Below are 8527 nucleotides of genomic sequence, written 5' to 3'. Positions count from 1 at the left end.
AACAAATAGGTTTCATTAGTGTTCTTGTACTAATGAACAAAATTTTCCGGCCTGTTTCCATAAGTTGTCCTAGATTCTAGAAAGAAATGTGCCTACTGTAAAACATCTTTCTTTTGTTGGCATTTGGTATCTATGTTGTCAGTTTTTGCAGCTGATACGTCTTACAAATAGTCTTCACATATCAGACTCTGATTTTATTTTACTAATTTTTACTCGTCACTCTTGCGTGGATAATAATTTATGTAATGATTTTTATGTTCTTTTGAGGATACACATTAAGGTGTTTCATTTTATAACACAAGAAACAGAACGTAAAATTTTTGTACACTTTGTTTACACCTGCCGGCCAGGGTGGCCGAGCGGTTCTAGGCGCTACAGTCTGGAACCGCGCGACCGCTACGGTCGCAGGTTCGAATCCTGCCTCGGGCATGGATGTGTGTGATGTCCTTAGGTTAGTTAGGTTTAAGTAGTTCTAAGTTCTAGGGAACTGATGACCTCAGAAGTTATGTACCATAGTGCTCAGAGCCATTTTATTTACGCCTCGTGTTTCAGGAAGTAAAAGATACGTGTGCCAAATTTCAACAAGACTGAATAATATTTAGAGGTTGCACACATTGGTCAGTTGTGTAAAAGTGGGCAAAAATACTATTTTTCTGTCTTAATTACTTTTATGGCGAAACCTAGGAATCGCAGAGTTAAAATAATATAAAAACGAAACATTAAGGTTAATAGGTACGACAGGAAAAACATGTGTTATATTAATCAACTCTGAACGATGCAATTCCTTATTTTGTTCGCATGGTGACGACTTTTCGTCATGCTCGACTACCCGCAACACAAACTGTTCTTGTAGTTCGTCCCTGGCCGATTCGTTACACTTTTTTATTAGAGCTGTTCCTCTTTCTAACGGTGTCATTGATCATTGTAAGAGCGTTCATATAGCTTATTGGATAGTGACAGTATTCTGTCACATCGTGGATACCAAACAGTTCAAAGAAAGTATTTGTTTTATTAGTAACGACATGACTCAGGTCTTCTCCTTCAAAAACTTAAGATTTTACTCTCTAATTTTCATTCTCTTTGCAGGTTGGGTTCCTAAAATTTCAATCATATTTTCTTCATCAAAAAAAGCCACTTTTACGTTTGTTTCTGATAGATACCAAAGATGTCTCTTAGCAATTGTGAGAGCAATTTTTTGAACGACTGTATCTAGGGAAGTGCTCAGAAGCCGTAGCATATCAAAATTATTCTTTGGAGTCCATCGACTTCCAAATGCCTCGTGCCAAAAGCGTTCTTGTACTGTGTGACAATTATTGAATTACATGATAATAAACGTAAATTAGTTACAAACTACGGCGTGCACACACTTTATTCAACATGTAAACCTCACTACAGTTTTTCGCATTTACGTTATGACATTGTTCGATATGCCTACCATCATTGGCGATGAGGTGGCGCAGATGAAGAGCGAAATTCTGCATGTGCCGCTGAAGTGTAGGAACATCGATGCTGTCGATGACATCCTTAATGGCTGTTTTCATAGGGCTATCATCAATGGTTTGGGTTTATTGCTGTACGCCTTGTCGTTAATGTAGCCCCTCAAAGAGGAGACGCATGTGTTCAGATCCAAAGAATATGGCGGCCAATCGAGGCCCATGCCAGAGGCCTCCGAGTACCCCAGAGTCAGAATGCGATCTCTAGGTGGCTCCTCCAGCGCACCAAACACTCTCCCCAAGGTTGTGTCTAAGCCATGTCTCCACAATATCCTTTCTTTCAGGAGTGCTAGTTCTGCAAGGTCCACAGGAGAGCTTCTGTAAAGTTTGGAAGGTAGGAGACGAGATACTGGCGGAAGTAAAGCTGTGAGGACCGGGCGTGAGTCGTGCTTCGGTAGCTCAGACGGTAGAGCACTTGCCCGCGAAAGGCAAAGGTCCCGAGTTCGAGTCACGGTCGGGCACACAGTTTTAATCTGCCAGGAAGTTTCATATCAGCGCACACTCCGCTGCAGAGTGAAGTTCTCATTCTGGAAACATCCCCCAGGCTGTGGCTAAGCCATGTCTCCACAATATCGTTTCTTTCAGGAGTGCTAGTTCTGCAAGGTCCGCAGTAGAGCTTCTGTAAAGTTTGGAAGGTAGGAGACGAGATACTGGCGGAAGTAAAGCTGTGAGGACCGGGCGTGAGTCGTGCTTCCGTAGCTCAGACGGTAGAGCACTTGCCCGCGAAAGGCAAAGGTCCCGAGTTCGAGTCTCGGTCGGGCACACAGTTTTAATCTGCCAGGAAGTTTCATATCAGCGCACACTCCGCTGCAGAGTGAAGTTCTCATTCTGGAAACTCCCCCAGGCTGTGGCTAAGCCATGTCTCCACAATATCGTTTCTTTCAGGAGTGCTAGTTCTGCAAGGTCCGCAGGAGAGCTTCTGTAAAGTTTGGAAGGTAGGAGACGAGATACTGGCGGACGTAAAGCTGTGAGGACCGGGCGTGAGTCGTGCTTCGGTAGCTCAGACGGTAGAGCACTTGCCCGCGAAAGGATAAGGTCCCGAGTTCGAGTCTCGGTCGGGCACACAGTTTTAATCTGCCAGGAAGTATCATATCAGCGCACACTACGCTGCAGAGTGAAGTTCTCATTCTGGAAACATCACCCAGGCTGTGGCTAAGCTATGTCTCCACAATATCGTTTCTTTCAGGAGTGCTAGTTCTGCAAGGTCCGCAGGAGAGCTTCTGTAAAGTTTGGAAGGTAGGAGACGAGATACTGGCGGAAGTAAAGCTGTGAGGACCGGGCGTGAGTCGTGCTTCGGTAGCTCAGACGGTAGAGCACTTGCCCGCGAAAGGCAAAGGTCCCGAGTTCGAGTCTCGGTCGGGCACACAGTTTTAATCTGCCAGGAAGGTTCATATCAGCGCACAATCCGCTGCAGAGTGAAAATCTCATTCTGGAAACATCCCCCAGGCTGTGACTAAGCCATCTCTCCACAATATCGTTTCTTTCAGGAGTGCTAGTTCTGCAAGGTCCGCAGGAGAGCTTCTGTGAAGTTTGGAAGGTAGGAGACGAGATACTGGCGGAAGTAAAGCTGTGAGGACCGGGCTGGAGTCGTGCTTCGGTAGCTCAGACGGTAGAGCACTTGCCCGCGAAAGGCAAAGGTCCCGAGTTCGAGTCTCGGTCGGGCACACAGTTTTAATCTGCCAGGAAGTTTCATATCAGCGCACACTCCGCTGCAGAGTGAAGTTCTCATTCTGGAAACATCCCCCAGTCTGTGACTAAGCCATGTCTCCACAATATCCTTTCTTTCAGGAGTGCTAGTTCTGCAAGGTCCACAGGAGAGCTTCTGTGAAGTTTGGAAGGTAGGAGACGAGATACTGGCGGAAGTAAAGCTGTGAGGACCGGGCGTGAGTCGTGCTTCGGTAGCTCAGACGGTAGAGCACTTGCCCGCGAAAGGCAAAGGTCCCGAGTTCGAGTCTCGGTCGGGCACACAGTTTTAATCTGCCAGGAAGTTTCATATCAGCGCACACTCCGCTGCAGAGTGAAGTTCTCATTCTGGAAACATCCCCCAGGCTGTGGCTAAGCCATGTCTCCACAATATCCTTTCTTTCAGGAGTGCTAGTTCTGCAAGGTCCGCAGTAGAGCTTCTGTAAAGTTTGGAAGGTAGGAGACGAGATACTGGCGGAAGTAAAGCTGTGAGGGCCGGGCGTGAGTAGTGCTTCGGTAGCACAGACGGTAGAGCACTTGCCCGCGAAAGGCAAAGGTCCCGAGTTCGAGTCTCGGTCGGGCACACAGTTTTAATCTGCCAGGAAGTTTCATATCAGCGCACACTCCGCTGCAGAGTGAAGTTCTCATTCTGGAAACATCCCCCAGTCTGTGGCTAAGCCATGTCTCCACAATATCCTTTCTTTCAGGAGTGCTAGTTCTGCAAGGTCCGCAGGAGAGCTTCTGTAAAGTTTGGAAGGTAGGAGACGAGATACTGGCGGAAGTAAAGCTGTGAGGACCGGGCCTGAGTCGTGCTTCGGTAGCTCAGACGGTAGAGCACTTGCCCGCGAAAGGATAAGGTCCCGAGTTCGAGTCTCGGTCGGGCAACAATTTTAATCTGCCAGGAAGTTTCATATCAGCGCACACTCCGCTGCAGAGTGAAGTTCTCATTCTGGAAACATCCCCCAGTCTGTGACTAAGCCATGTCTCCACAATATCCTTTCTTTCAGGAGTGCTAGTTCTGCAAGGTCCGCTGGAGAGCTTCTGTAAAGTTTGGAAGGTAGGAGACGAGATACTGGCGGACGTAAAGCTGTGAGGGCCGGGCGTGAGTCGTGCTTCGGTAGCTCAGACGGTAGAGCACTTGCCCGTGAAAGGATAAGGTCCCGAGTTCGAGTCTCGGTCGGGCACACAGTTTTAATCTGCCAGCAAGTTTCATATCAGCGAACACTCCGCTGCAGAGTGAAGTTCTCATTCTAGAAACATCCCCCAGGCTGTGGCTAAGCCATGTCTCCACAATATCCTTTCTTTCAGGACTGCTAGTTCTGCAAGGTCCGCAGTAGAGCTTCTGTAAAGTTTGGAAGGTAGGAGACGAGATACTGGCGGAAGTAAAGCTGTGAGGACCAGGCGTAAGTCGTGCTTCGGTAGCTCAGACGGTAGAGCACTTGCCCGTGAAAGGCAAAGGTCCCGAGTTCGAGTCTCGGTCGGGCACACAGTTTTAATCTGCCAGGAAGCTTCATATCAGCGCACACTCCGCTGCAGAGTGAAGTTCTCATTCTGGAAACATCCTCCAGGCTGTGGCTAAGCCATGTCTCCACGATATCCTTTCTTTCAGGAGTGCTAGTTCTGCAAGGTCCGCTGGAGAGCTTCTGTAAAGTTTGGAAGGTAGGAGACGAGATACTGGCGGAAGTAAAGCTGTGAGGGCCGGGCGTGAGTCGTGCTTCGGTAGCTCAGACGGTAGAGCACTTGCCCGCGAAAGGATAAGGTCCCGAGTTCGAGTCTCGGTCGGGCACACAGTTTTAATCTGCCAGGAAGTTTCATATCAGCGCACACTCCGCTGCAGAGTAAAGTTCTCATTCTGGAAACATCCCCCAGGCTGTGGCTAAGCCATGTCTCCACAATATCGTTTCTTTCAGGAGTGCTAGTTCTGCAAGGTCCGCAGGAGAGCTTCTGTAAAGTTTGGAAGGTAGGAGACGAGATACTGGCGGAAGTAAAGCTGTGAGGACCAGGCGTAAGTCGTGCTTCGGTAGCTCAGACGGTAGAGCACTTGCCCGTGAAAGGATAAGGTCCCGAGTTCGAGTCTCGGTCGGGCACACTGTTTTAATCTGCCAGGAAGTTTCATATCAGCGCACACTCCGCTGCAGAGTGAAGTTCTCATTCTGGAAACATCCCCCAGGCTGTGACTAAGCCATGTCTCCACAATATCCTTTCTTTCAGGAGTGCTAGTTCTGCAAGGTCCGCAGGAGAGCTTCTGTAAAGTTTGGAAGGTAGGAGACGAGATACTGGCGGAAGTAAAGCTGTGAGGACCGGGCGTGAGTCGTGCTTCGGTAGCTCAGACGGTAGAGCACTTGCCCGTGAAAGGCAAAGGTCCCGAGTTCGAGTCTCGGTCGGGCACACAGTTTTAATCTGCCAGGAAGCTTCATATCAGCCCACACTCCGCTGCAGAGTGAAGTTCTCATTCTGGAAACATCCCCCAGGCTGTGGCTAAGCCATGTCTCCACGATATCCTTTCTTTCAGGAGTTCTAGTTCTGCAAGGTCCGCAGGAGAGCTTCTGTATAGTTTGGAAGGTAGGAGACGAGATACTGGCGGAAGTAAAGCTGTGAGGACCGGGCGTGAGTCGTGCTTCCGTAGCTCAGACGGTAGAGCACTTGCCCGCGAAAGACAAAGGTCCCGAGTTCGAGTCTCGGTCGGGCACACAGTTTTAATCTGCCAGGAAGTTTCATATCAGCGCACACTCCGCTGCAGAGTGAAGTTCTCATTCTGGAAACATCCCCCAGGCTGTGGCTAAGCCATGTCTCCACAATATCGTTTCTTTCAGGAGTGCTAGTTCTGCAAGGTCCGCAGGAGAGCTTCTGTAAAGTTTGGAAGGTAGGAGACGAGATACTGGCGGAAGTAAAGCTGTGAGGACCGGGCGTGAGTCGTGCTTCCGTAGCTCAGACGGTTGAGCACTTGCCCGCGAAAGGCAAAGATCCCGAGTTCGAGTCTCGGTCGGGCACACAGTTTTAATCTGCCAGGAAGGTTCATATCAGCGCACACTCCGCTGCAGAGTGAAAATCTCATTCTGGAAACATCCCCCAGGCTGTGACTAAGCCATGTCTCCACAATATCGTTTCTTTCAGGAGTGCTAGTTCTGCAAGGTCCGCAGGAGAGCTTCTGTAAAGTTTGGAAGGTAGGAGACGAGATACTGGCGGAAGTAAAGCTGTGAGGACCGGGCGTGTGTCGTGCTTCGGTAGCTCAGACGGTAGAGCACTTGCCCGCGAAAGGATAAGGTCCCGAGTTCGAGTCTCGGTCGGGCACACAGTTTTAATCTGCCAGGAAGTTTCATATCAGCGCACACTCCGCTGCAGAGTGAAGTTCTCATTCTGGAAACATCCCCCAGGCTGTGGCTAAGCCATGTCTCCACAATATCCTTTCTTTCAGGAGTGCTAGTTCTGCAAGGTCCGCAGTAGAGCTTCTGTAAAGTTTGGAAGGTAGGAGACGAGATACTGGCGGAAGTAAAGCTGTGAGGGCCGGGCGTGAGTAGTGCTTCGGTAGCTCAGACGGTAGAGCACTTGCCCGCGAAAGGCAAAGGTCCCGAGTTCGAGTCTCGGTCGGGCACACAGTTTTAATCTGCCAGGAAGTTTCATATCAGCGCACACTCCGCTGCAGAGTGAAGTTCTCATTCTGGAAACATCCCCCAGTCTGTGGCTAAGCCATGTCTCCACAATATCCTTTCCTTCAGGAGTGCTAGTTCTGCAAGGACCGCAGGAGAGCTTCTGTAAAGTTTGGAAGGTAGGAGACGAGATACTGGCGGAAGTAAAGCTGTGAGGACCGTGCGCGAGTCGTGCTTCAGTAGCTCAGACGGTAGAGCACTTGCCCGCGAAAGGATAAGGTCCCGAGTTCGAGTCTCGGTCGGGCACACAGTTTTAATCTGCCAGGAAGTTTCATATCAGCGCACACTCCGCTGCAGAGTGAAGTTCTCATTCTGGAAACATCCCCCAGGCTGTGGCTAAGCCATGTCTCCACAATATCGTTTCCTTCAGGAGTGCTAGTTCTGCAAGGTCCGCAGCAGAGCTTCTGTAAAGTTTGGAAGGTAGGAGACGAGATACTGGCGGAAATAAAGCTGTTAGGATCAGGCGTGAGTCGTGCTTCCGTAGCTCACACGGTAGAGCACTTGCCCGCGAAAGGCAAAGGTCCCGAGTTCGAGTCTCGGTCGGGCACACAGTTTTAATCTGCCAGGAAGGTTCATATCAGCGCACACTCCGCTGCAGAGTGAAAATCTCATTCTGGAAACATCCCCCAGGCTGTGACTAAGCCATGTCTCCACAATATCGTTTCTTTCAGGAGTGCTAGTTCTGCAAGGTCCGCAGGAGAGCTTCTGTAAAGTTTGGAAGGTCGGAGGCGAGATACTGGCGGGAATAAAGCTGTGAGGATCAGGCGTGAGTCGTGCTTCAGTAGCTCACACGGTAGAGCACTTGCCCGCGATAGGCAAAGGTCCCGAGTTCGAGTCTCGGTCGGGCACACAGTTTTAATCTGCCAGGAAGTTTCATATCAGCGCACACTCCGCTGCAGAGTGAAGTTCTCATTCTGGAAACATCCCCCAGGCTGTGGCTAAGCCATGTCTCCACAATATCCTTTCTTTCAGGACTGCTAGTTCTGCAAGGTCCACAGGAGGGCTTCTGTGAAGTTTGGAAGGTAGGAGACGAGATACTGGCGGAAGTAAAGCTGTGAGGACCGGGCGTGAGTCGTGCTTCCGTAGCTCAGACGGTTGAGCACTTGCCCGCGAAAGGATAAGGTCCCGAGTTCGAGTCTCGGTCGGGCACACAGTTTTAATCTGCCAGGAAGTTTCATATCAGCGCACACTCCGCTGCAGAGTGAAGTTCTCATTCTGGAAACATCCCCCAGTCTGTGACTAAGCCATGTCCCCACAATATCCTTTCTTTCAGGAGTGCTAGTTCTGCAAGGTCCGCAGTAGAGCTTCTGTAAAGTTTGAAAGGTAGGAGACGAGATACTGGCGGAAGTAAAGCTGTGAGGGCCGGGCGTGAGTCGTGCTTCGGTAGCTCAGACGGTAGAGCACTTGCCCGCGAAAGGCAAAGGTCCCGAGTTCGCGTCTCGGTCGGGCACACAGTTTTAATCTGCCAGCAAGTTTCATATCAGCGCACACTCCGCTGCAGAGTGAAGTTCTCATTCTGGAAACTCCCCCAGGCTGTGGCTAAGCCATGTCTCCACAATATCCATTCTTTCAGGAGTGCTAGTTCTGCAAGGTCCGCAGGAGAGCTTCTGTAAAGTTTGGAAGGTAGGAGACGAGATACTGTCGGAAGTAAAGCTGTGAGGACCGTGCGTGAGTCGTGCTTCGGTAGCTCAGACGGTAGAGCAC

This window comes from Schistocerca nitens, chromosome 5 (assembly GCF_023898315.1).
Source record: "Schistocerca nitens isolate TAMUIC-IGC-003100 chromosome 5, iqSchNite1.1, whole genome shotgun sequence".
NCBI lineage: Eukaryota > Metazoa > Arthropoda > Insecta > Orthoptera > Acrididae > Schistocerca > Schistocerca nitens.
The sequence above is the reverse complement of the archived record's forward strand: the minus strand, read 5'-3'. Positions refer to the sequence as shown.